This window comes from Leucopleurus acutus, assembly GCF_964270905.1.
Source record: "Leucopleurus acutus genome assembly, chromosome: 1".
NCBI classification, from domain to species: Eukaryota; Metazoa; Chordata; class Mammalia; order Artiodactyla; family Delphinidae; genus Leucopleurus; species Leucopleurus acutus.
In genome coordinates, this window is record NC_139142.1 from 167,626,416 (window position 1) to 167,632,810 (window position 6,395).

Below are 6,395 nucleotides of genomic sequence, written 5' to 3' on the forward strand. Positions count from 1 at the left end.
TTGTACACCTAAAACTAATACAATATTGTACATCAATTATAATCTCAAAATTTTTTAATTTCTGCATTTTGAAGACTTAGTATAAAAAAGCAAATCATAAAATACCTCAATTTTTATATAAATCACATTTTAAAATATTTTCTATTAAATAAAAAAAATGTTTCAATTGAAGTACAGGTGATGTACAATATTATGTAAGTTATAGGTATACAAACAGTAATTTACAATTTTTAAAGGTTATATTCCATTTATAGTTATTATAAAATATGGCTATATTCCGTGTTGTACATCCTTGTAGATTATTTTATACATAATAGTTTGTACCTCTTAATTCCCTACCCCTACCTTGTCCCTTCCCTCCCCCACCCCCTGCGCTGGTAACCACTAGTTTGCTCTCTGTATCTGTGAGCCTGTTTCTTTTTTATTAGCAACCTAAGTGTCCATCAACAGATGAATGGATAAAGAAGATGGGTAGATATAAACAACGGAATACTCCTCAGCTATAAAAAAGAATGAAATTTTGCCACTTGCAACAACATGGATGGACGTGGAGGGTATTGTGTCAAGTGAAGTAAGTCCGACAGAGAAAGATAAGTACCGTATGATATCACCTTTATGTGAAATCTAAAAAAAAATAAATAAATTGATGAATATAATAAAATATACTATTAAAATTTTAAAATACCATATGGAGAAGGCACTACGTCCATTTTACAAGTATTGATACCAAGGCTCAAAAGAAGTAAAGCAATGTGAGCAAGATGACACAGCTAGCACTCAGTGTAGACGTACACTTTATGTGTTAAAAAAGAATAAAAAAGGTAAAAATCAAGACAACACACAGAGTAAAAAGGAAAAGATCATTTTCACATTCTTGCAGCACTCCTCCATCCTCAATCTTATAGTCTCCTCTGAATTAACAGTTTAATATATATTCCTCTCATACCATTTTCTATGCATTTGTGAACACCTTTATCAACACTGATAAAATCCAACATTTAAGCTCTGCCAAAATAATAGGTTAAAAAAAATATTTACCTATTAAATGAGAGTCTCATGTGTCAGGCACTAGCTAGGCAACAGGAATATGATAAGTAAGGATAACCAGCTACAGCTCTTGCCTGTATGGACTGACAATCTAGTGGTGAAGACAATCTAAATAATCATACAAGTGATAAACTATAATGTGAGTGAAGAGCTAGGAAGGAAAGAGATATGATGATATTAAAGTATTAAGGGGGTTCCTGGCCTAATGGGGGAATGTCGGTTAAGATTTCCTTAAGTATGCTTTTCAAATATCTTGTTAATCTAATTTACAACATCTGATTATTAGACAGTTGAAGCATTTTTTTCCAAACAGAAGAAAAAAAACAGCCAGTAGCTATCAATTTCATTTCCTCTGCCCTCTTTTCTTTGAGGATGAGTTCTTATCCAGTGGCCTTTCCTCTACATTAGCAAGCTGATATTATTGTGCTCTGTAAGGATTAAAAAAAAAAAAAAGAAGAAGAAGAATATTCTAAAAATATTATGACTACATTTTTCTAAGCACTTGGTAAGACTTAAAGCACTTTAAAACTATGGCACTGTCTGTAGAGGTCTCTGGTTTTAAATATTACCTCCCTTTGGGATTCCCTGGTGGCGCAGTGGTTGAGAGTCCGCCTGCTGATGCAGGGGACACGGGTTCGTGCCCCGGTCTGGGAAGATCCCACATGTCGCAGAGCGGCTGGGCCCGTGAGCCATGGCCGCTGAGCCTGCGCGTCCGGAGCCTGCGCTCCGCAACGGGAGAGGCCACAACAGTGAGAGGCCCGCGTACCGCACAAAAAATAAAAAAAAAAAAAAAGAAAGAAATGGAAATTAAAATAAGAATTCTGGTTACCAAACTAGGAAAATTAAAGGTATAATATTCAACGGTGCTCAGTCATTTTGATAATTTCCTTCTCTGCATATATGGTGAGATAAACATTCTAACCTGCTAGAGGGATCATAAAAAGGGAGCATTTCCATAAATCATCAAAAACGTTAAAAATATTAACTGTTCAACCTAGTAACTTTACTGCTAAAAATCTCTAATTAAATACTCATAAATGCAGAGAAATATCTACCTATAAAGATATCTGTCACAAAGCTATTAATGGTGAAAAACTATTTTTCTGGAGTAGGAACTTATACATTAAAATTCATATCTCAGTACATGATAAAGAAGAATGCTCAAGTGTTGGGGAAAGAGATCACAACTGCATGAAAATATCCAGAAATATGTAGAAAGACCCTCTATCAGCATCTAAACAACTGAAGTAGACTATAGGTAGTAGGATATATCTGTACTTGAATTTTCCAAATTATCTATAGCAAATGTAAATAGCAAATAGTCTATTTGCTATTGTCTATAGCAAATATAAATTACAAAAAAGAATTCAGAAAATGGTTTTAAGAATTTAAAATCTGGGTATGGCTCTCTGACAAAGGAACTCACAATATGGTAAAAAAAAAAAAAAACAAAACAAAAAACAAAAACCACACACAGAACATTTAAATAAAAACAAACCGTCTTCTTTAAAAAAAAGAATTTGGTAAAACTTTTGGGATGCACTTCATCTCTTTATGTTTATATCCAGAACAAATGTTAGTAGTCTAGTACTTCTAGGATTCTATTAGGAGAATGAGATACAAAGACTTACAGGGAAGTTCACTGCCACATTAAAAGTTACTGATAATAGCATGCACAACTTCATATTTTCCTTTCTTACCTGAAGTGAGAATCATCTCCTTCCTCAAATTCCCCAGCCCCAAGGTGCCTTTTGAAGATTCTTTCATGCACACAAACATGTAAATGCACAGTTTCTTTAAAAAAAAAAAAAAAAAAAAAAAAAAACCGGGACTTCCCTGGTGGTCCAGTGGTAAAGAACCTGCCTTCCAATGCAGGAGACGCAGGTTTGATTCCTGGTCGGGAAACTGAGATCCCACAGGCCATGGGGCAACTAAGCCCAAGTGCCACAACTACTGAGCTCACGTGCCTCGACGAGAGAGCCCACATGTCACAAACTACAGAGCCAATACCCTCTGGAGCCCATGTGCTACAACTACAGAGCCCACAGGCCCTGGAGCCCATGCACCACAACTAGAGAGAAAACCTGCACACCACAGCTAGAGAAAAGCCTGTGCACCGCAGAGACTGTGTGTCATAACAAAAGATCCCACACGCCTCAACGAAGATACTGTGTGCTGCAACTAAGACCCAATACAGCTAAAAGAATAAGGAAAATAAATACTAAAAAAAGTTTAAAAAATAAAAATTTTAAAATATACACCAGAAGTCAAATATACTATTTCACAATTTTTTCAAATGATGTATTTTGGATATCTTTCCAGATGTGTACATAGAGATCAACTTTCTTCTTTTGTGACAAGTAGTCCATTTTATGAACATAATAAATATATTCAACTATTTCTCTATTGATGAACATTCAGGTTGTTCCCAGTAGTTATTGCTTCTTCTAAAATAATAGGGCAAAAATTAATTATAGGAGTAGTAAGATCTCATGCTTCAGGAGGTTAGCAGATAAACCAAGATGATATAGGAAATTGTTTCTTTTGTTACTTCCATGTTGGTCTACCTGAAACACTGTAAATTCCATTTACAGTCTTTTAAAATACTAGACCCTAAGGGCAGGACTTCTGCGTTAACTAAATTGGTAATATGATTAGGTGTATGGTAAAAACCATTTGCTCACAGAAGCAAGTTATTTAATTATTATAAGTCATAAAATAATTGCATAATGAGGTATCATCTGGAGTATTTTCAGTGTATCAAAGGTGGGATTAGAATTTATAATAATGGTACCCCAATCTCTCAAATCTATTTGTTGGGAAAAATCAAATTTTGGTATCATGTTATTGCCACTCCAAATCAAATAAATCATGTGTCTTTGGTCATGTTCTTCAAAAAACTAAATAAATAAACATAGGACAATAAACATCTATTTATTTTTGACTTTCTCAGGCAAACATACTTGGTAAGTGCAAATACCTCATGATCCAATAGGTTTAAATCAATAAGACACTGGCCAAAACTGCCCCAAGAGTCATACCAGTTTACATTTCCAACTACAGGGACTTCCCTGGTGGTGCAGTGGTTAAGAATCTGCCTGCCATTGCAGGGGACACAGGTTCGAGCCCTGGCCTTGGAAGATCCCAAATGCCGCAGAGCAACTAAGCCCAGGCACCACAACTACTGAGCCTGTGTACCACAACTACTGAAACCCATGCCTAGAGCCCATGCTCTTCAACAAGAGAAGCCACCACAATGAGAAGCCCACGCACCAAAACAGAGTAGCCCCCACTCGCCGCAATTACAGAAAGCCCGCGTGCAGCAACGAAGACCCAACACAGCCAAAAAATAAATAAATTAAAAAATTTTTTTCCAACTACTAAGGACTATTTCTCCACACCCTTGCCAAACTTTACTTTTTATGAATCTGACAGGTAAAAAATAAAATCCTGTTGTTTAAATTTGTGATAAGATTCTGAGACTGAATGACAAGGGTCTACCATATCTCCTTAACTTACTTTTACAAAATTCAGCATTCTTTCATTTGTTATTTGTCCCCATTTCCCCCAATAGTTCCCATTTCAGAAAATGGATCCACTTAAGTTTGCCAGACAAAATTTGATTCTGCTCTCCTTCACCCCCCACAATTGGCAAGTCTTATTAAACCTACTTCTGAAATTCATACTAAATCTGTCCAGTTACCTTGTCTCCATTATTACCATACTAGTCCAAGCCAAACACACTTTTCACCTGGACTACTGCAGCAGTCTCCTAACCGTTCTCTCTGCTTTATCACCTCCCACATCCTTAAAAGCCTTGCCGCCCCTTAAATATACCAAATTCAGGCCCATCCACCCACTCCAAGGCCTTCCTGTTCCCTCTGCTTATAACAGTTTTATCCTGGTATTAAACCAGTTTCTCTACATGGCTGGCTCATCGTGCAGGTCTTCAGCTTAAATGTCACCTCCTCAGACAGAGGCCTTCCCTCAATAATGTGTGGAGAAATAATTTATGTAACCACTAATCCCCTACCCCAGTCATTCCTTATCACGTCCCCTTGTTTAGTTTCTTTCCTATTACTTAGCGTAACCTGAAATATTATTTGTTCCTATTCCCCACCATACTTCTGTAGTTACATATAGTTCACACCTCTTTTATAGGAGCATATGTGTTCACAACTGTATTCACAGCATCTAGAGCAGTTTATTATACGCTGACTAAAAGAACTGTCTCTTCGTGTGTGTTTTAACTTTTTACAGGGTTGTTAGTCTCATTAAATTCATAAGAATACTCTAATTTAAGAAATTTAATCCTCTGTTATGTAGTACAAATATCTTTTCTCCTTGAGCACATATTCACCCATTAAAAGCATATAATTCAATGGTTTTTAACATTTCCACAGAGTTGTGCAATGATCACAATTAAATTTAGCACATTCCATCACCCCACAAAGAAACCCATACCCTTTCAGCAGTCACTTCAATTCCCTCCTACCTCTCCCAGCCCTAAGCAACCCATTAATCTCTGCATTTGCCTATTCTGGGCAACTCATATAGGTGGAATGATATAATATGTGATCTTTCTTAACTAGTTTTTCTCACTTTAGCATATTGTTTAAGGTTCATCCATGCTTTAGTATGAATCAGGTCTTCATTCCTTTTTACTGCCAACTATTCCTCTGTATGGATATACCACATTTTGTTATACCACTCATCAGCTGACATCTGAATTGTCTCCATGCTTTGGGTACTATGAAAAATATTGTAAACATTCATGTACAAGTCTTGCATGGACACATGCTTTCATTTCTCTTAAGTATACTCCCAGGAACAAATTTCTGGGTCATACAGTAACTCTGTGTTTAACCTTTGGAGTAACTGCCAAACTGTTTTCCAAAGCGGCTATAATATTTCACATTAGCAATGTATGAGAGTACTAGTTTTTCAATAACGGTTATTATCTTTTTTTTTTTTTCTTACAGCCATCCTACTGGACGTGAAGAAGCTCAACTGTTCAAAGACTAGATAATCTGAGCAAAAAAGGATGACTGCAATGGATCAAGACACATCAAACACACTAAATCCATGAGTCCACAGTGACACTGAAAAACAATTTACTGGTCAGCTTTGAAGAACTCTGGAAAATCAGGTCAATATTATGAAAGAAAATAGAGAATAATCATCAAGCGTTTATCTGCCTTTTCTAAGTGTCCTATTTTTCAGGTTAACCAGTTGATGAAAGTAAGTTTACTTCTGTAAAAGTATACCAGCTAATAAATGAAGGCATGAGAATTAGAAAACTGCTATTTGGCAACCCCTAATAAATTAATGCAACTAGGTAGTAATGA